Below are 24070 nucleotides of genomic sequence, written 5' to 3' on the forward strand. Positions count from 1 at the left end.
TGACAAAGCTCTTCAAAATGTCCCTGAAGTGTGGCACTGTGCCCTCTGGTTGGAAAAAAGCGGTCATTCACCCTATTCCCAAGAAAGGTGACCGCTCCAACCCGGCCAACTACCGCCCCATAGCGATCACATCAGTTCTGTCCAAAGTGATGGAACGTGTGATCAACGACAAACTGCTCACATACCTCGAGAAGAACAAAATTATCAACGACCGTCAATACGGATTCCGGCGGAACCGCTCGTGCGGTGATCTTCTCGCGTATGTGTCGCATGTTTGGGGGCGGTGCCTGGAACGTCACGGTGAGACCCAAACGGTCGCACTAGACATATCCAAGGCCTTTGACCGGGTCTGGCTGGGCTGGGCGTACTGTACAGGGCCCGCAGATACTTTAATAATACACAACTGCTGACCCTGTACAAATCGCAAGTGCGCCCTACTGTCGAATTTGGCAGCCATCTCTGGTCCGGAGCCCCTAAATACCTGAAAAAAACCCTTGACTCTGTGCAAAAACGGGCGGTCCGTTTGATAGATTCCCCAATCTTAACAAACGGACTGCAATCTTTAGAGCACAGGCGTCAGGTAGGTATGCTGTCCTTGTTCTATCGGTATTACAATGGAAGATGCTCTGAGGAACTAGCGTCATTGATCCCTTCGGCACCGGTGCGTAGTCGGGATACACGCCAAACGCGTGCCCAACATTTGTACACGGTTGACATTTGTCACACAAGAACGGGTCGCTTCTACGATTCGTTCTTGAGTTCAACAGCTCGGCTGTGGAACGAACTGCCGGCCTCTGTGTTTCCTCCCTCCTACAACATGGGACTCTTCAAGACCCATGTTCACTCCTTCCTCTCCACAAAAAGACCCTCCACACAGCATCCCCAAAGATGACATAGGCCCCGAGGGAAATTATTTTCCTCAGGGCCTCCTGTGTGGAGTTAATATAAAAAAAAAAAAAAAAAAAAAACAGAAGACATTTAGTTGAAATCAACTGTTTTTTTTAAAGAGACTTTGCATGCAGGGGAATTCGACAAGATTGCCGTTTTCACGGCCATCTAGCGATTAAAAATAATCGATTTAAATGTTTATTCGCATAAAAAACATACGTTCGAGTTCAGGTACGAATAAAACGTTGCCATTGTGAAGCTAAAAATCACGATAAAAATCAATGAAAATGTTCCGTATTATTGTACTTTTGCGGTTCGCATAGCAACAGAACGCATGGCAACAGCGAATGACATTATTTAGCTAATACTCGTGGTTTAAATGTATTACCGTGGATTTGTAGCCGTGAGAAAATAATGTTTACGCAAATGGCAGATTACGCTGGCATTTTAAAATTCTTTTAAGTTTGTAATACAGAAGATGTGAATGGATGAGTGGAAAATTGAGGTTGGAAAGTACCTACCTGGCTATTAAAATCCGATACCTAAAGCCATTTCAAGCAAATGTTTAGATTCTGAATTATTGTCTTCCCCCAAGGCACTGAGTAGGTACCTATGTTATTATTCACTTCTAGTTACGATCGTTACAGAAGTTCATTGTATCACATTTAAGGTATGAATAGCACAAAATCATAATGATTAAATTAACTGTACCTTATTTTATCTTTAAATTGCTAATTTATTATTTTTTTATTTCAGTTGCGCGGCAAAATTCCCTCATCCCGCTATAACGCCAAAACCTGTCTCCCACTCTATCCGTCCTGTATACTGATAAACACATATATTCTTGTATAATTCATTATATAGGTTTATTACATTTTTCTACTTCCATTTTTTATTACTTTTTACTTAGTTCGGATTTTAAATTTGTAACTTAGTCCTGTTTTTTTAATATTTTATTCACTAAATACCAATATATTACCGTTTCAACTATCTGTGAACATTTATAATTGGTCTGTTTATTTTCCATCCTCTTTTGTATATTAAATTAATATTTATGCTGTTTATGTTAATAAAAAATATTGTATTTATTATTATGGGTTACAAAAATATTCTTTTAGTAGATAACGTATAGTTGCTATTAATTTTTTTAAACTCGCTCAGTTAAAATCACGGGATATTGTACATATATATTTTTTTAAACATTATAAATATTATGATAATGTTGGTCTCTCTGGGTACTTTGTCCAAGCTGAGGCACCCATTTTACAATTTAATAAAAAGATAATATAAAAAAATAAATTGTAATACAATATTGTAAAGCTGAGATGAAATTGCATTCATTGACATTCATTGCGCACATTGTCGATATGACTAATAAAGCTTTCCAGATGCTTGGCTTCCTATGCACAACTTTAATTGATTTTAAGTCCTTAAATTGCATGGGAACGCTCTATATTTCAATAGTTGTCAAGTGGAATATAATTCACCATTCGGTCCCCTTTGTATAAAGTTCACTCTAACAATACAGAACGAGTTCAGCACAAATTTCTCAAGAACATAAATCTTAGGCTAGCGCCACACTTGACGGAAATTCCGTCGCGTAACTTCCGCGACGGAACGCCAATACATGTAATTGCATATAAATTACAAATAGCGGGCACACTACGCGGAAGATCGGTCGTTCCGTCGCGGACGATCGGTCGCTCCGTGGCGGACCGCCGACACTCGCGTCTGTTCCGTCCTCCGCGCACCGATCTTCCGTCGGCGGAAGATCGGCAAAGTCGCATTCCAAGTATTTGTATGCATCGCGCCACATTCGGCGGATAACACGCGGCGACTCGATTTATTATCGAAGTGCAAAATAGAGTTTGCCTTTGGGAGAGATATAGCCGTTCTATGTTTTGTATTTTGCTTGGTAATATAGTCCTTCGTTAAATTCAGCAATACATCAAATGATTGTATGAACATTCGATAATATTCGAATGCTTTATCTGGATAATGTCTTAGTTGCATATACAAGGTATGAAATTGCCCAATTTCTAGTCGAAGAGTATTTATGGGATGAACCCAATATTTACGCTTTCTTTTTCTTTCTTCTTCTAATGCCTCATAAATAGCTATCACTTCTATCGGATCTATTACGACCACGCTGTATAAGCGTTGGCAGTCGACTGATAATCCGCCACTGAATATTCAGTGTGGCTGCAACGTATGGTAACGGATTGACTCCAGCGGAAGATACGCGACGGAATTTCCGTCAAGTGTGGCGCTAGCCTTAAGCTCAAAATTACAATTGAATACATTAATAATTATGTCAGTTTGATGAATGAATAACAAATAATAAATAACGCTGTCTGACAGGAGAATTACGACAAATCTGATTGTGTTAATACAGTAATTAAAAATTTAATTGACAGCCCTACCATCACCGCCACTATTAAATTCCATATGCCGTCTAGGAACACAAGACAAAATTTAACATTCTTCTGTGATACATTCACAACCAACCTTCAGACACACTCACTAACCAATAGGATGCATGATCTTGGCAAAGGGTTTGGGGTGACGATAGAAACATTTACTGACTCCATCTATAGAACTAAGCTTAATCTATACCAGCGCTTTGTCGAATCCTACAATTTATAGTATAGCGATGGTAATGTAGTTTTAATGATTTGTCTTATATGTAGTATTGTTCTAGTTACTATATTATTTTATGTTACTGTTACATGTTTTACTAATATTGTTTCATGTTCAGTTTATCAGTTTAACGGTATTTCATGCTTTAAAAAACTTTGTGTATAATTTTCGATAGCTCACTAGGTATATTCTGTTCTTAAAATTCGTAAAAAAGACCGGTTGGGCGTAAAACGTAAAGATAAAAATAAAATATAGAATAAAATAAAATACAATAATAAAGGTGGTAAAAAATGGGTACATATTATGAAGTACGGTTGTATATTGATAATGAAGTGTGTATTGTAATGGTAATGTGTATTATAAGGTACGGTTGTATATTGATTTATTGATAATGAAGTGTGTATTGTAATGGTAATGTGTATTATAAGGTACGGTTGTATATTTATAATGAAGTGTTTATTGTAATGGTATTGTGTATTATGAGTTACGGTTGTACATTTATAATAAAGTGTGTATTGTAATGGTATTGTGTATTGAGTATAATATATGTTTCATGTTTTACGAAAATTATTTTTGTAATATTGCATTTTTGGTTAGGTGGTGCATTTTTTAATTTTTTATATGAATTTTTTTTTTATTTCCTTCATTTTTTGTAACGAGTGAAAGATTTTTGAATGCTTTTATTTTCGGTATGTGTGGATCTTTGTCCAAAGCTTGTGTTTTCCGTCGGAGTTTTATGTGTTTTTTTTTGTACCTGTGGTTGTCTTACTGGTCAATTAATGATAGTTCGTGTTTTTTTTTAATTTGTTTTTTGATCAAAAATGTAGTTTTGTAGTGTTTTTACGCATAATTGTAAGTCATAGTAAGTAAGTCAAACATATTGAATTTTAGGAATTGTGAAGCTGAAAGATTTAAGAATGAATACATCAGAACAGGGACAATTGCTGCAGAATTGTCAATAAAAAATATTCACAAAATTGTACTAATTTATAGAATTCTTGACATAATTGAAAATGAAAATAATTTTCTGTCAAAATATAATATAATACATAAAAAGTACACTACCGCTTGTCTTAGTTCCTATTTTGAAAATGACACTTAAATTTAAATCAAATCCGAGTTCCCGAGTTCATTGAACCAGAGTTACGCAGGAAATTAGTATTTTTTTTTTAATTTTAAATTCAGTTTCATCTTAAATTTTGGTTTGTTTGGTATTTTTCGATTTTAAATACGCAAGTCGTGTTATGCCGTGACTTTTAACTGGTAACAATAGTTAAATAGTGCATCTTATCACATGAAATTTAAATTACTCAAAATTTAATTACGTAAGTAATTGTCTCATTTAACGCTGATCAGCTACAACCATTCGATAAATAACCTCAAATTATGCATCGGCATTTACATTATTATCTACCCCATTTTAAATAATAAAGTACCTAATTACAGTTTAAAGTCTGCTAACGAGTTTTTGAGTATAACCATTAATTTAGTTAAAAAATGCTTTGATTTTATATGTGCCTTCTTGTTTGGATGGCTCATTATACCAGAGCTTAAGTTTGCAGCACTATGTCTAATGTACCCACTTAACAAATCAGTCACCTTCATGGACCGTAAATGCTGATTATCGTAATTCTGTCAATTATCAAGAACAGTCTAGAACACGGCTTTCCAAACTTTAGAATACAGTGACCAACTTTTGTTTGAAACGACTATACCTCTGGTAGGGTGAACTATTGCGTCAAATTGTACAGCTTTTCAGCCTGAAATGTCCATGTGAATGCAACTATTTTTAGCTCTTCTTAATTATGGGGCTTAGAAGCATCCATGTGACTATCAAAACAAGACAATAGCCATATTTTTCAATTACCTTAGTTTAAACACAACATCAAAGTATGGCGAAGTAAAGATGAAGATGAGAAAATTGTATAAATTAAGATTCAGCATCAAGACAACTCACGATCAACAAACAAGATGAGAAAATCAACTAGTCAACAAATATGAAAATGAAAAAATCAATAACCTTAAAACGAACATGAGGAAATCGTCTGTACCTCCCCTGTAGGGCTTGTTTTTTTTTTAAATTAACCCCACACAGGAAGCTCTGAGGAAAAAACATTTCCTTCAGGGCCTTTGTCATCTTTGTGGATGCTGTGTGTAGAGTATTTTTAAGGAAAGGTGAGAGAGAAAGTTCTGGGTAAGAAAAGGGTATGAGGGGGAATCTAGGGATCAGTGTGTCCAGGAGTGACGGATATGGGAATATATCCCTTTCACTGCCGCAAAAGGCGATGGGTCAAGAGATCAGTTGGAGTCTGGGCAGGCACATTCTGAACACACCTTACCAGATAACCCGGGCACCCCGGCTAAGTCACCAAACGTATCGAACCGCTCGGGGTGACATATTACAGAGGTGTTGGTTATCCAATAAATGGTTCCAGGACGGCGGTACCCAAACCCGCTTTCCAAATTGATTTTTGTAAGCCTGTAACTATTGTGCGGTATTTACATTAAAAAGGCTATTTAAATGTGTAAATTTTTGTTGGTTCTTGGGAACATACTGGAAATTTGAGAATAAATTATTTTTCTAACTCTATTAATTAGTAATAAAATTTTATAATCAAATTAATGATAAACTAATGTTCTTAAGACAAGGTTTTGTCCAAAGCACAAAGGAAAACAAATTATTATAAGCAATAATTAGTCGCCTGAAATATCAATACAAATTGAAAATATCTCTCGAGTAAAAATAAATGCCAGCGGGAATTGAACCAAGAATTGATCAAAATGTGCGGGTTCAATTCCTACTGGCAGCATTTATTTTTACTCGGGAGATATTTTCAATATATATTGATATTTCCGGCGAATAATTATTGCTTATAATAATTTGTTATCCTTTGTGATATGCACAAAACCTTGTCTTAAAAACATAAGTTTATCATTAATAAAATTATAAAATTTTATTATTCGTCGGCAGCATTTATTTTTACTCGGGAGATATTTTCAATTTGTATTGATATTGCTTATAATAATTTGGTTATTAATTAATGTTGGGATAATTCGTTCGTTCAACAATAAAAAAAATAAGTATTTTAATAATAATCTTTTTTTTAATGAACCATTAAAAAAACAATCAGTAACTCAACAATCAGTTCTTCAACATTGTTTTCAATATCTGTAATCATTTATTGCAATATTATACCGCAAAGGCTTCAACAGATTTGTATACTTTTCTGAATAGAATGCAACTCACAGATTGGAAGTATTTGGTTCAGAATCTAGAATGTTCTCTGCTAGACGTCACTTAATGTTGTTGTTACGCTCAATTAAATGTAATTTAAATGATACACTCATTTGTTGTACACGCTCTTCGCGGTTCAAAGAATTGGACTGGCGTCATAGATACGAGTATTACATAGCGCACAATATGCGGTGCATTTTCTTTATGGCGAAGCTTAATGCTAAATCACTATTTTGATTAATGTTTATAACGAATTGGTGTACATGACAAATCCCAAAAAAATGCTTTAGATAAATTGAAGATTTTCCTGTTGTTTCGCTTGAGTAGAATACAAATAAAATTATAAATTACTCAATAAAAAATATAAATGTAAACTACTAAAAAAAAATATTTTTTTCAATAGAAATGTACGAACGTGTAAAAGAAATAACTTTTAAAAATACTGTATTATAGCTAAGATTATCTGTGACAGTTTCACTTGATTAACTTTTTTGCTTTCTTATAAAATTATTTACAAAATAAATAAAAACCAGTTTTGTGCTTGAAATCGAACGTTTCTAGACTCCGTTTGTCAAGCGATTTTAATGCCTATTACCTACAATATTAGGTATACCAAGAATATTCACATTTTTGGCTTTGTAGCTTCCTATTAAAAACGGTATTGCAGGCCGTTTCCTGATTTTGTACACATTTACAATATACACATTTTTGGCTTTTAGTTTCCTCTTCATACGTTTGCGATAACGCCCCCTTCTGTTTTTCATCATGTGTTTTTGGTTTGAAAATTTGGTCACCTAGAAATGTTTCAGATGCTTTGATTAAATACTGCGAGTAGAATACATCTTGGCCTTTGAAATAATCGAGTATTCTTTAGATAAATGTTTTTATAAGCCCAGAAAAAATAATAATGTATAAGTCCTATGAAAACTGCTTTAAAGTTCAAAATCTCCTACTTACGAACCCATTTTCGGTTTTGATTTTATTGTATAATGTGGCAAATTAAGTTATTTATAAAATGACCGAAAAAAATAAAAATATTTATGCCTGAACATCCACAAAATAAAATAAAAGGCACTTTTGGCCATGTTTTTTTCTTGCATAAATCAAAACAGGCGGATAGTGTTAAGAGGGAATTTAAACCTTATCGCCATCTACGTAAGGGTTATTATTGATAGCAGCTCAATTTAAAATATTACACGACGTAGTGCATCGCCAAGGATGTGGGTCATACTCTATCTTTCCTATCCATATAATAATGCATGTTTAAAAATTATATTTGCAATAACTGTTTTTAAGATACGCAAAATGTAGTCTTGTAACTTGGTAAGTTTAAAAATATGAGGAGCACTAGATTTAAAAAAAAATTTTAAGTGGGGTGGTTGAAATATGTTTGAGAACCTGTGGTTTAAACTGGCAAAAATTCTGGTTATATAGGAGATTTCTATTTGGGAGTATCACCGCTTCGGAAACAATGCCATAGGTTAACTCCAGAGATGTGCAAAATGGGTACCCAAAACCATTTGAAATGCAAAATGGAAATGGGTCAAAACTTTTCCATTTGAAAATGCAAAATGCAAAATGGTTTTCAGAAAAGCATTTCAAATGCAAAATGCAAAATACCTATTTTCAAAATGCATTGAAAATGCAAAATGGTTTCTGAGGTCAACAATTAAAATAATTATAGAATTTTTAAACAATTTTGTCATTTAATAATGGACATCAATGTAGAACAAACATATTACATGATGGTAAATCCAAAAACACCACGACTACAGATTATGAGACAACAAAAAATTTGCGCGGGACTAATGTTGCCAACGTAAAAACATAGAAACTTAGCAGTTAATATTACAGCGTCATGGCCCCATGTTCAGTATTTGAATCAGTATTTTTTGTAATGGTATCACTCAATTGCCAGGGCTCCTACCAGGGAGCAACTTGACAAATGTAAATTATCTCTCATAGCGAGGTTGAGAACCGACTGATATTTGGGGCTTGATGAAAAAAAGATGAGTGGAGATAGTAGGAAGAATGTTGCAAAAAAGCATTTAAAATGGAAAATGCATTGAGAAAAGCATTTAAAATGCAAAATGGAAAATACCCATTTTGCATTTTGCATTTCCATTTGAAATGGATTTATTTGAAATAAAGCACATCTCTGGTTAACTCAAGGTTTGATTATGTTTGGTGACTTAGCAAGAGTTCTCGGGATGAGGTTTGTTTATAGGTCTTGGCGGCGAAAGCATCTGTCTGGTTGAGGGAGACCTTTGACCTCTCCGGCTGAACTCTCTCGACCCAAAAAGACCACTACACAGCAACCCAAAAGATGACACAGGCTCCGCAAAAGTATATCCGTAAAAATATTCTTTCTAGACTTGCAGAATAGTCAATAGATGTCGCACGTTAAAATAAAAACTGACATTTTTATTTTTCTGTTTCAAATTTTCGTTTGAGATTTGTTTATATTGTGTTCAATGATAAAAAAAATTGTATCGTATGTATTCCACGTGAAGTAGGAAGAAAAACCCGTTTCACTGCTTTTAATCTTTCCACAGACTTGACCGGTAACAGGTTATCGATAAGGTCCAAGGTAGGTACTATTAAAATGAACTACCTTATGCACAATGTACATTAATAACCTTACTTGTAACATGTTATATGTATAATGTAAATGGTATATATCGCGTGGAATGTACGAGTATATTGCACACTTACGTAACTATTGCATTTCCCATTGCCATAGAACTTACGGCCCTTTTTGTAGTGCTGAAGTTAAACTTTGCCAGTTTATATATAAATGAAAATGAATGTTTCTTTGTTTGTCCCGTATGTATACCTATTCCATTCGTTCTTATTAGTGGAAGAAATCGGGGACGCTCGAGAAAGACTTAACGCAATATCTCGGCGCTGAAATGAGGTAAGGATTCGAAATAATCCGTAGTATGATGTAGTTTTTTAACTATAACATTGTGGTATACGGTAGTGGATGTAGTTTTTTAACTATAACATTGTGGTATACGGTAGTGGATGGTGGAAGAAGTCAGTGATGTCCGAGAAAGACATTAACAATAGCAATGCAATGCGGAGTCTAACTTCTATCAGAGATAGGAATGGCCGATTCTAAACGCCAGAATGAATTTTCATCACTTATTTTTAGAACTGAAACTCTCCAATTATTGAAATAATTCATAATTTCTAAAAAGAAGTTATTCACAGTTATATATTTTAGCATTTCGGGGAATTTCGCGTATTGAATCACGTGATTGCATTTGTGTATAAAACGGCTGTGCACACATTGACGAAACTAATTATCAGGTATTTCTGAAATCTCACATTTTGTAATGTTAAATTGAATTGAAAAAAGTTGAAATTATTATGCACAAATTAATTGAATCTATTTACATAAACATGAATGTTTCTTTGTTTGGTGATGAAAATCCTAAATTTTGTTTTTATGAATAAGACATGGCATGATTAAGTCAAAAAAATACTTATCACAATAAAATTATATTCTTTCCATCTTAAAAATGCACCCAGCTTTCAACCTCAAAACTTTACTCCAAACCATTCACAACCCCGAGCAACTCCAGGTACACGTCCACCAAAACTAGCATAATATTGTAATAACAATGCTAATTGACTTGTATTGTACACGGAGTCTGGAAATTCGTGATAAAAGCGGGAAACTCGTGTATCTACAAAAGATGTTGTTTGAGGAACGAACAAGGGTTGGGATAGCCGTATTTTAAAGGGCTATTCCACACAGATAAAGCATGAATGAAGTCTATGGCTTGTGACAGGCGAATGCGATAACACAATTCGTAAGGTTATTTCACAATCAACTTACCGGTGGTGGCGAATGAAATCTGTATCTCGAGAATCATCTGTCAGCACTGGAACGGTGATCGTTGTACGGTAGCACTCGTTATTTTGAACTGGTTGCGATAAAATACGTATTAAGGGATTATTCCTATAAATAACTGGCGATAGTGTACACATTGGTTTTTACAGGACGAACGTTTTTGTGCGATAGAGCGCCTCACGGCACTCCGTGGTTATAGCTGACGTGTGTGAATTTAAACTACACAGTTCAAATTCTGACCATACTATTGGTTAGCACACGGCCTGTCAAAAGCAATCGGCGTGACGGAACAAATGGAGAAGCCAACAAACTTATTTTTATCGAAGCATTTTTATTTATTTTTAAATAAGTGTGATGTAGATTCCACCAATTACCCGCTTGAACTATGCGTTTCCGGATACCGTGTATAACAAGCATTGAGGGTAGATAATCATTTTAATCCCACGTAATCATGAATGAACTGAACAAGACATATTCAGATACATATGGTATATCCCACCATCACCAGCATCAGCGGATTTGAATGACAAACGAATATCCGGCTATGTCGTGTTGTTGTATACAAAACAAAAACACAATTTGTTCTCCAGCCTCCCGCCTGGTACGGACATGAACCATTATCACGGTAAATGCATTGGGAAATACATAATGCTATCCGGAACCCGCTTTAGAAAGTGGAAATAATGGAAAGCTGAACGTGAAAAGTAAGTTAAGTTAACACTGACTTTATGCACACTAATAATATAATATTTATAAGCCATGACGTTATGGACTTGATCACCGTTATTTTCATTAATACATGCCGTGCTGTAGACAATGAACGGACAGTAAATTTTCATACAAAACTTAAATTTAGATCTGTGGCTAAAATACCCAACTTTTGAAAAATATTTTTTTTCGAAAGATATAGAAATATGTGGTACGTTATTTATTTTTTGTTTCAAATTATATTATATGGGCCATTAAAGAAATAGATTTTTTTATGGTTTTAGAGTCAAGTTTGGCAATTATTTGTGACAGTGGTAATTATTACAAAAATAATCTCACCTTTGCTGATATTCAAATATAATGAAATATAAAATAAAAAATATTTATTGTTAAAAAAACTATTTTGATGGTTTGAAATTTTATTTTTAAATGTTTGATTTACGTTGGAACACAAATTTGTCGAATACATAGACATATGAATATTAGTAGACCTGCCCTAAGTGATTAAAAGCGTATTATCCCCACTCCCCATACCGGTTCCATTGGAGCCGGCTGGGCTCGCGTATGGCCTCAAGTGAAATTTGAAAACGTGACGTCATCATTCTTGTGCGAACTATGGTCGAGGCATCATCGGTTCATTTTACGAAATAACACGGCAAAATGTTGACTTGTGATATGAAAACTTGTAAAAATAGATGTGAAAAAGAGAATAAACCCAATTGTTGTATTACATTCCATAAGTAAACATTATTTTACTCTATTTTAAGCTTATTCACACCGTATTATATGGATCAGTTTTAGAAACATATACTATCACATCACAATGTAGCGATTCTCAAGTGTGCTCATCGTTGTTTACTCGGGTAAGTAAATTATGAAACATTTGTAAAAGTGTCTTAACTAAATACTCTGAAACTAACTACGACTCTGCAAACAGAAGAAATTTACTTTGCCGAATTTTGACTTCGCAAATTAGTTCATAACGTGGCGAGTAATTTGCGCTCCCATGTAAAAATGTCTATTCATTCAAAAGCAGATTTTACTTTTAAGAAGTAAATGGTGATATTATAATGCGAGATGCCTATTTACTGTCAGATTGATTTATTGACGAATCACAGTCAGCTTCACCCCCTTCGTTCTTCAACAGTTGATATTACCCCTCGCCATTATCTTCTCGTCTATTAATTCCTATGTCTGTGGTCGAATATAAATTTTAAATTCAGACACAAAAAAACGTATTTTTTATATTGTTTATTTATTTCATTTATCTTTCATTATATTCACATAGTAGAATGGGAATGGTTATTTTTTTAATAATTACCATTAACTCACAAAAAAATTCCAAAGTTTTCTCTAAAATCGTGTAAAATTGAATTATTTAAATACATACTAATTTACATACTATTTTACCTCCCTTTAAATTGCAGCGCTTGAATGAATCGCTGATCTCAAAGTAACATATTATTTATGCAAAAATTCCACAGTTTGAGTAGCGTACGCAGAAACATTGCTAATTTATTAAAAATCTCTTAAAATTATTAGTAATATGGTTGAAAACGGGATTGCATGCCGTTTCCTGATAAACTTTTAGTAATTTCCTAATATATAGGAACACATGTTCATGTACCTACATTTGCCTTTATAATGATAGTAATATAATGACAAAATGCGAAAATATTAAGTCGTATTCATAATACAATCGTATTTGACTAAAAATTTAAAGGGAACCTATCAATTCATTCGTTAAGGGCCTGCAATCCCTTTTTTAAACGGATTACGAATCATTTGAAGAAATTCTCAATACATTAGTAATATTCATTTTTGACCGTGTATATAAATAAGAATAACAGCGTTTGTACAAAAACTTAAAAACAACGACCCATGTTGAACATTTCTTTAAATGAATGCAGTGCTTACATACACCACACAACCAAATGGTATAAACATGATTATAATTTATCGATATAACAACCTCTGCAACATACTTTATCCTTTGCAGCGGGCACAGAGGTCACGGGTTCAAAACACTAAAGTTCATAATAATATGTATTGATAATATACACAACTAATAAATTGAAATACATCGAACGTATTGCATTGTTTCAGAATGAAACACTTGAAACAAAATCGCCAGATGCTTTCCACCTGGAGCCAATGAGACTACGGCATCGCCATTGAGGTATGCTGTGAGGCTGACGATAATGAGGGGCAAGAAGATGAGGAAGAGTAAGGTGGGAAGATCTGGTCACAAAATGCATTTGCATTATAAGTTATTTATTTATTCAACCGCCATAAAATGGCTTTTACAATACAGTGATAATCGAATTACAAGCGTACAGCGGTAAACAGGATAATAATAACAATAAATTAAATAAAAATTCATGTGTACACAAAAACACTATTGCAGGTGATGCAGTTATTAATATGAGTGCAGTAAGATAATGCATAATTTAAAATAAATATATACCAGTGTAACAATAGTTGGACTAATTAATACTAGGCTTGTATAAGAACAATCATAAGTCGAAGCATTAGGTGTCTATGATAATATTCAGTAGTGAGTTTATTGTTACCCACAACATTAATTGTACTTGGAATAGCTGAGTAGGTATCGCAACTTGTCATTAACAATTCAGGGCTGTCAGCGATTTAATGATAAATAGCTAAGACTAATAACTTATCAAATGTCCTGAATCAATTAATTATTTGTGGTAAAATTAGAAGTAAGTGATGAAGGAAGAAAAAGGTGTAAGGAGAATTTGTGACTTGTAAGTGAATGGTTAAAGAGGTCGAGGACGCCCGAGAAAGACATGGACAGTGAAATAAATACTTGTCACCATACAATAATATTATTACCACCATGTTGTCAAGTACTCTAGTTCACAACCTCAAAACTTTACTCCAAAGTCCACGACCAACGTCTGGTACACGTCAGTACATAGTACTTCAGGGTTTTCCAATAAGAGGTGTTATTTTGAATAGCCCGCTATTTCGGTAGATGTTACTTTTGAAGCTGTCATTTTTTGACATTTGACAAGTAGAAACTACGCAATTATTAAAAATGGAACGATACACGCTTCAACAACGCATTGAAATTATTAAAATTCACTTGAGTGAATCAAATGCAAATCATCTTGAGTAATGAGGCCCATTTCCACCTCGGTGGCTTCGTCAACAAGCAAAATTGTCCCATCTGGGGCTCGGAAAACCCAAGAGTTATTGTTGAAAAGCCTCTCTATCCTTAACGTGTGACTGTTTGGTGCGGTTTATAGTCCGGCGGAGTCATTGGACCTTACTTTTTCGAAAATAAGGCTGGAGCAACATTTACGGTGAATGGATTGCGCCATCGAGAGATGATTAATGATTTTTTATGGCCGGAATTGGATGGTATTGATCTGAACAACGTTTACTTTCAACAAGACGGCGCTACGTGCCACACAAGCAACGAAACCATTGATCTTTTACGATTGAATATCAAAATAACACCTCCTATTGGAAAACTCTGTAGTAAATCGCCCAAAGCGCCCCTGAGGTGATATCTCACAAAAGCGGCGCTATACAAATCATCCAATAAATAAATAAAATAAATAAATTTACTCTTGTTTGCCATGTCCTCCGTCATTGCACACGCATTAACGATAATTATTATGATAGTTGTTAGTTGTAAACAGTTTTTTTTAAATATAGTCAGTTTATTCGTATCCCGGGAGTGGCTCTTCTTTCTAATAATAAGAAAACAAACATTGCATCAATTCTCAACTATTCAAGGTAAAAAGTATAAGAAGATTATAATAACGTCCAAAATCAGCAAGATAACGGAATAATTACCGTATCGCTGTCGAGGACATGGCTAAATTATTTTTATCTGATATTGTTAATCATTATTAAACATAATGCAATATTATGTAGGTGCATAAATTGCATACCTAAGCAAAACCAGTGCACCTTTTCGTAATCTTCTCTTCCATTTCTAAGCAAACTAACTAACTGACCATCACGCCGTTTCTCCACAGGGGTAGGCAGAGAGGACGGACCGCCAAACAACTCGGTCACACCACACACTTCTTGCACACACGTCATTCACATTCATACATCGTTTCATAAATACTCTTCTATTATTCTGACTTTTAAGTAGCATCTTTTAGTAGAATGTAAATAATATCTTTTAGTAATGAAGTGTAATTTCTATAATATGTGCCTATTAAAAGTGCGTTGGTTAGGTTAGGTTAGGTTCAAAACCAGCGCACTAGCAATGGACATTTTGCTCTAACTATTTGTACGCAGGGCCATGAATGTAAGAAAACAATTTAGTTTTTAATTAAAAAAAAAATGTTTGTCGTGTAGGTTTTTTTTCTTACTAATAAAAAACACCCTTTCAGGCACAAAAAGATGAAAATAAAAATTTAAAAAAAAAACATCAGATATAAATATGGGGTCCGGGGGTAAAATATTCTACTTGATGGTAGAAGTAAATTACGTTGTTTATTTTTCCCATACAGAAATATTTTTCCATAAAAGAATATTATTTTATCAATACAAGTAATTCAACTTTTTTACCTGAAAACTACTTTAAAACGTTGAAATTTCTAAAAAAGATGTGCACCTTTTTTAGGTACTTGTACTATCACCTTGAATATATGCTTTCACCAAAAATTGTATGTTGTGTTAACATACATAAATTTCGTTCTATAGGTATATGGAAACAAAAGTGCGGTACGGAAAGAGTTAAGTCCCACAATATTTGGTGTAAGGTACAACATATTATTTAAAATACATTCGCACTATCCACTATTACACTATTCAGATTATTGACTCAGTGGGTATCGTGAACGATCTAGACCTTGCCATCTGTTCAAGGCCTTCCGATCTGATTTACATAGGCTGTCTCATAAATAATCTAACCAACATTCTGTCATTCCATTTCCACATATTATGGTGCTGTCAATAGCACTAACACCCAACACGTACATAATCAATTATCGCATAACCCTCTAAGTAAGCCCTTCATTAATCGTTTGATTGATCAACATAACCAATTATATTAAAATATAAAATGTTACTTAAAAAACATAAATTATTTCTCTGGCAGAGTGGGAATAAGGTGTTTTTGAGCTTGGAAAAGGCGTATTAACTTTTAACCCCTTAGGCTAATTTGTTCGATGTTGGGAAGAGTTCATCTGGGCTCATAGAAATCGTTGTATCTCCTTTAATGTTATGGTGAGAAATATGAACTAAACGGCGTTAGAAAGAGAAAACACCAAGCTTTATATTTAAAAAAAAAGTATAAAATAGCGTCACTATCCGCGTTTTTGTGCGCTTAGTGCTTCTAAACTACGCAACGGATTTTGATAGTTTTTTCACTGTCGTTTAGAGATTCTTTTCCGGAAGGTTTATATATATAATACATGCATATTATATTTATAGAAAGTAGAGAAAGAGAAAATATGTACGGGCACTTACATTGCGAACGCTGGCTAAACCTTATGATAACATACATCAAAATAATGCGCAACGGAATTGTACATCTTAAAAGGGCCTATGGTATATGTTTAGCTCCTAAGGATAACCCCCAGCAACGCCGGGTAGGTACATATCGGCTAGTATTCAATTATAGAAGTCAAGCACAGAATAATTAATATGTAACTACATTGTGACGAATCAAATTTAGACAAAACAGAATGTAACAACACACCCCAATCAAACAAAAGTCGCAATTTGAGAAAATATTGTGAAATATTGTGAATCATGTATTTTTGTTTATCTCTGAAGGTTGTTTTTTTCTCAGGAATTTGTTTGAAATGAGATGTGTGTATGCTATGATATTGATCTCTCAAAAAGAGGAAGTCATCGATGCTTATCAACGAGCTTTCTACAAATGAATATTCGTTATCTCCATTCGGAAGGCAAAAAATGCGATACAGACGATAGTGGAATCAAAATCTATCATCAAGGTCGACCGAACAAGAAATATTTACAAATTTATAGTTCTAGATACAAAGACAATTTTTACTCCTAGATAAATTTCCATCTGCTCAATGCAGGAATGTAAGAAAATGAGGATATTTTTGTATTTTACCATAAGCTGTGTAAAAAAATCAGCTTCACTCAGGAGGCACTGAGGGGATGCTGAGTTGATGGTCTATTTAGGGAATGTTTTGGGAAGGAAAAGGTATGAGTCTAGTATACAGGGTGTATCGGCAAGTACCCGACAAACTTTAACCAGCTATTTCTCAGCACATTTGGAGTAAAAATGTTATGGGCGCTTTGCTCGCTGTCCGGTAACATTTTTTTTCCATTAAAAACAAAAAATAAATAAAAAATCCACACTCCGTCACTGTCATTTGCATTGTTTCTCGTGTTCAACAGCTGTTATTAGCAAGTGTGTCAAAAAGTGTCCTCGCTCTTTCGTACACACTAAATAATAATAGTTAAAAATGAGACGAATGGTGCCGTGCCATTTCGTTGTGATTATAAAAGCGCGCCAACGTAGGTACGTACGTACATTATTCAACGAAACTCGAACAAAATATTGCCAGACGGGTTTTCAAACTTTGACAAAGGATAAAACATTGGTGACATGTGGTGAAAACATGAATAATAAATTTTTTATTAAAAAAAAAATGTTACCGGACAGCAAAGTGCCCATAACATTTTTTACTCCAAATATGCTAAGGAATAGCTGGTTAAAGTTTCCGCCGCCAAGACCTTGATAAACCTCACCTCAAGTTATAATAATTGACAGGTATTGTGGGCAAAGTAGACAACTGAAATACCTAACTTAAAACCGAGATTACTCAATGTTGCGGGTAACATATAAGAATTGTCTTTAATTTAGACACTTAAGTAAATTAAACATATGTATTTACCGAATTTGACACAAAAATCAGTGATGATAGTATATAACTGAAAATTGTTTTTTTAAATACAGCTTCCCGTTAATCCAGTAAACCAAATACTTTCGCAGATCGAGAAATCCCAGTGATGATATAATATTCGACAAGTGTCAGTAAAATTTTGACCAGTGAAAAGTAATTTTTGAAAGCGAATGACATTCTTCCAGATATTCCATTAATTTGGGAACTCCCTCATAACCCTAATAGTTCAGTTGTTGTCTCACTTATTCATAAGAATCAGAAAGAGACGTCACAACACAACGTAACCGTACCTGCCCGTATCAATGATTTCTTTGTTTACGTAACGATGATGACATAAATCATCCTCAAAATGACCACGGCAGAAAAAATTGAAGAATTTCTGACCTCGTACAAGTTCGTACAACAAATAATCATTCCAATGAACCCAAATTAGCGGCAAAAACAGAAAATGGAACACCGCCTTCATTTGATATTCAGCGCCGCCCGATGAAGTCGGTAAAGTCGGTGAAGGAGTTCACTTTATCGGAAGTGTAAACATACCGTAAAACAAGTTTACAGGCGGCGCGGCGGCGTTCCGATGAGGGTCATTGTAGTACGAAATATGTCAGAATCTAATGTTCTTATGGGCCGTGCATCGGCTACGACAGCGCGGAAAGGATTCTATTTTAACATCAGAAGGGCAAAGAGAGATACAAGAAGATAATGCGATTCGAAGCCCTTTCAATGCACCTTTCAAAGTATCGTTCACACAGTGAAGGAGCGTTGTTACTAAGTTAACCATCGAGGCAACAGGAAATGAACATAATGCAATCCGCAACTGTTTGAATGTGCCTTCAAAGCACCGTTCAAACAAATTAGTTATTATGATGCATCCAAGGTATTGTTCACCCACACTAATACTGTTCTAAGTCAACCATTAACATAACAAATGAATGGCATAATGCAATCGAATGATGCCTCCCAAGCACCGTTCGTAGTTCACGTTATACACCCAGAGGAAGTTTTTTTGTCTTAAATTATGTCAACAATAATGTAGGTAACAGATGTAGAAAATAATGCAATCTTTGAAAGCACAAAGAAGTGTTAATTGTTAAGCTAATCAAACTTTGTAACAGAAGAACATAGTGCCTTGCAAACTTGTAACAGAAGAACATAGTGCATTTGGAAATGGAAATACAACTTGGACCAAAAAAGCCCTGAAGAGCATGCGATTTTGTATGAATGTTATTGAAGCCAAGTCCCTAACATTGGTTCTTCTTCTTGCGGTGTAATCTTTTACATTTGAGCTTTGAGCTTAACCAAAATTTAAGGTTATGTCACTATTCCTATTTTAAGCACATGTCAATATTAATAAAAAGTGTTTTAATAAAATAAAATACTTTTTTGTTTTAAAAAGTGTTTTGTTATCTTCCTTTTTTGTAATAAAAATATGCAGTTATAACGGCAGATGTTTTATTGTGAATTTGATGAGACAAGCAATGGGATATGTTATTAAAAAAAATAAGTAGGTTTTGACTTTTTTCATACATCTTTCCTCTCTCCCCACGGCTTAAATTTTTTATCAAATACCTCTCCGTCCAGGGCTTTTTAAGTTAATTCTTCCACATCATCTCGGAATGTGGAACTAAATAATCAATTCGGGTTGTGTTAGGTATGTTCAAACTTTGAATGCACTTTCCAAAGCATCGATCACACGCAGAGATGAGTGTTTTTATGCAGGTAACCAACCAAGTAAGTTTGAGTAAGGTTTATGTGATGGTTTATGTTTGTGGTAACATTCGTTTGTTCCGCGGACAAAGGTTATAATACAATATGGGTAACAGTCTACCTGAGTTCAACAGATGCATGTTGGAAAAACCTACAATACAAAGCTTCACTTTCAAAATATTAGTCATTTTTTTCACATGAAATAGTGTTACGTTATTAATAATAATACTTGGATGACTTGTATAGCGCTGTTTTTGTGCAAAAACACCTCAAGGGCGCTGTACAAACTTATAATACATTTCTACAGTGATCTATGTTATTACTCAACTATTTATGGAGCAAATATACAGTACAATACTTACCTGGTAGGTCACTTGAGATTAACACTTAATTAACATTATCTAATTGTTTATTAGCGAAATTTAGATACAGGATTTAGGACTTAATTGAAAAATTGAATATAACTGGACTTTCTCTCGGGAATGGTATATTTAATTTAAGGGTACGACAGCTTAAAAAGGTAAGTTTTTAGTCATTAGTCATTAGTTAGGACGGGTTGTTTCGGAGAATTTGAACAATTCATCAAATTTCAAAGTTCATTTTCAAGTTCTGTGAAATATTTTTTCAAGTTCTGTTTTCATTTCAGTTTTGTCAAGCAACTAGCCTATACTAATATAATAACAGAACTTGAATAGGACTTTCACAGAACCCGGAAATGAAGGTTGAAATTTGATGAATTGTTCAAATTCTCCTAAACAACCCGTCCTACATGTCATGTCATTTAATTATTGACAAGTTATTATTTGTGAAGATTGGTTTGAATACTTAATAATAAATTATAAAGCTCTCAGAAAGCATTTATAAAAAATAAATTGTTTTATATTTTTGTAAAAAGCAATCACTTTGTGGTTTGTTACATATAATAAAAATAAAAACACCTAGTTTGTTTAGAACTATGAGTTTTAAATTAATTTATTTTCGCTTTAAATTCGCGTAAATAAAGTAATTTGAAATTTGTGGTATTACACAAAACAGGGGTTTTTATTTTTATTATTTTGTTATTTTTATGTTCGAAATCAATTCCCGGAGAAGGAGGTGAAACAATGAAAAATTCGTACATTGGAGCAAAAAAATCATTACATATCTTTCGCGTAATATATTATAGTTAATTTTCATAAATAAATGTTCGTTATCAAACAAATCACTATCGTTTACGATCCTTATCATTAAATTGTTCATATCTATTCACAAAATGTGAATAATATGTTTTTCAAAAGAAAAACTCTTCGCTTACCAATGACAAATCGAGTAATATAGAAGAAGAAAAAAAAGTTTAAAAATACTAAAAATAAATAAGTTTAAAAAATCATAAGCAACAATCATTTGACATTAACAGGTCATGTAGGCTACAGAAAAAAATCATTCAAGTACAAAATAATAATAACAATAATAATAATGTAGGTTCTTGACAGCTGCAATTTCAGAAGCCAAATGGTTAGCTATAACTTTCAAAAGTTATTCCGTTAACTATCAATAAAATAAATAATATTATTTTTTGTTATAAAACATACTTATTAAAAACGAAAGGACAATAAAGAATATTAAGACTGTAACTGAAGATTAATTAATTGCTACTTTTAAAATAATTGTAGGTCTTCAAAATTTTGAAAACTAATTTAAACAAAATTACTCATACAACACCGACTTCATTAATACATATTATTACAAAATATTACAGGTTATTTATTGCGTGAATCACTTATCATTTCTGTAAGTTTTCTAGAATTCCGAAGACTGTCAACTTCCACGTTCTATTTCCTAGAATACCGTAAAATGAAAAGTTAAAAAAAACACTCACCAGTTTAATTATAACCAAGCACTTGTCTGAAGAAAGTTCTGACAAATAGATAACTAAAGGGCTACATTTGAAAGCACGTTGGATTTAACTATAAACTGAACACCGACCACACTAGTTCACATTTGATCAATTAATGAAATCGAAATCTAACTTTCAGCAGTTCCAACTTATTCTTGAAATACGGCGAGGAAGGTGTGCTGTAACTTGTATCTCGTATAGCACCATCTATGAATATACGCCGGAATTAAATACAGAAATATTAACATATTTTTATGGTACACCGAAATCTCTGAAAGTTTTCTCAAACTATTTTATCAACTTTATGCTGAAACTGGTTTCAAAATGAGACGGAAGATTCCTGTTATTTTCAATCGGGATTATTTACAGATTATGAAAATAGTACTATAATTTGACCATAGAGAAATGACGCGGCAAAATTACGAACTAAATTAAAAACATATATCCGTATTATTTGCGATGACACCATTCCAGATTTTACCGGAACACTATAAATCAATTTAAAATGTCATGAAATCCACAAGGTGTGCAGACGGCCAACAGAGGAACTAACGAATATATTAGATAATACGTAGCTAATAAGGTACGTCGAAATCTATAATTGAGATCACTACTAAATATGTGTGAAGAATATGGCATAATAACAGAAGACGGAATTGATTGCGTTCCACCACGAAAATCCAGATACGAGTAAGCTGCTCCCCGTACATTGAATAATACATTTACGAACGTAAACTACTTTTGGCACATTATTACGATATCGAACGACAAAGGAGAAGCCTCAGCACAGTGTCTAATATGATTGCCCGCAGATTTTGAAAATGCAGCAATACTATTGTTCAGCGCATTCTCTGCCGGCATGTATACGTGTGAGACATGGTTTCTACCTAACTTGCTCGATGGAACGACTCCGAATCCTATATAATGTCAGCCACACTACCAGCACCAAGCGCCACTCCTGACTGAGAATTTCCACTTCCAAGATATGCATTCATTAATTCATAAATACAAAATCCAAATTCAAACATATGTATTTAAAATCTAATTAAGTGCGTTAGATGACTTTTGCTTTACTTTTTCTATATAATGACATCAAATCAAGTTGATGATTTCTGCTTGCATGCCCGCGATAATTTCGATTGACAGCCTGGAGTGCGTAGAATAAATAAGAGCACAAGAAAAGGACACAATTGGACTTTAAATTTGAATGCAGAACTGAGTTTCATCGTCATCACTATGAAATTTAAAAAGGACGTTGTCAGGCAAGCGTGCAATAGCACGAACGCGCGCTAAATTGGCTACTGGGCGTGCTTCGTGATCCAAAAGTCTTGCAAATGGAATAGAAAATGCAACACGACATAATAACCCAAAAATTTATACCTACTTTTGGCCGTGAAAACGTAAAATCATATCATTCTCTAAATGGATAAAATAATAACACACTTTGTAGTGCACCACAATTTAGATCTGGTTCAAAATAAATCTGATTGGGCTGTCAGTTATTAATTCAAATAAAAAGTGGTGTATTACAAAGTTTGTTTTTTCATTTTATGCAACGTATCCGGGATATTTTAGGAGTAAAATAAAAAAAAAACTTTTTTTGAAATTCTTGTGTTTTAAGGTAGGTTTTAGGCAAAAAGATAATTTTTTGTATGGAAAAATAAATATTCTTCTATGGAAAAATATTTTTGTAAGAAAAAATTAACATTGGAATTTTGAAAAAGTTATTTATATTTTTTACTACTACCATCATGTTGAAGCACCTCCCGAAGTTAGCACACTTTAACACCTGAAACTGTATAATGTCATACAACATAGTACTTCGTTCCTTCGAAAAAAAATACTGCTTTTCATGTGTGTCAAAATTCAGCATGCATATGTTTGTGCGCTCGCAAAACTCGAAAAGCAGTCCACCGATATCGCTGACAATTTCAAAGTTTGTTCTTATTAGTGCCACGAGTGTTTATAGGGTGGTTTTAATGGTAGAAGGAGTCGAGGACGTCCGTGAAAGATATTAGCAATAGCGAAGCGTTGCAGACTCCACTAATATTTTTTAAACATTCCTTATTACAACAGGTTAAAACTTGTTATAGGTATAAGGAATTTAATTCAATAAAACTCCGGCTTCAACAAACATTTGGACTTTTATTGTGATTTGTGAGTGATTGACAATGGCTCAGATATCTTATTTGGCAGGCGGTTGGAACAGTATGGACCCCAACCTAAAGAGGAAGCTACAAGCCAAAAATGTGTATATTATTGGTATACCTTATATTGTA

At 33.8% G+C, this 24070-nt stretch overlaps 1 protein-coding gene across 1 annotated transcript in view; it reads right to left on the reverse strand.

Moving 5' to 3' along the window:
* The window catches only part of lama (phospholipase B domain containing lamina ancestor), a 105410-nt gene extending 83492 nt beyond the window's left edge, over positions 1 to 21918 (reverse strand). Inside the window, exon 1 of the mRNA XM_089636427.1 lies at positions 21774 to 21918. The gene's annotated coding sequence lies outside the window, so the exon portion shown is untranslated. The remainder of the gene's footprint in view (positions 1 to 21773) is intronic.
* Positions 21919 to 24070: the final 2152 nt, after the last annotated feature.

This window comes from Hesperophylax consimilis, chromosome 10 (assembly GCF_061612785.1).
Source record: "Hesperophylax consimilis isolate HC1 chromosome 10, BYU_Hcon_1.0, whole genome shotgun sequence".
Classification (NCBI taxonomy): Eukaryota; Metazoa; Arthropoda; class Insecta; order Trichoptera; family Limnephilidae; genus Hesperophylax; species Hesperophylax consimilis.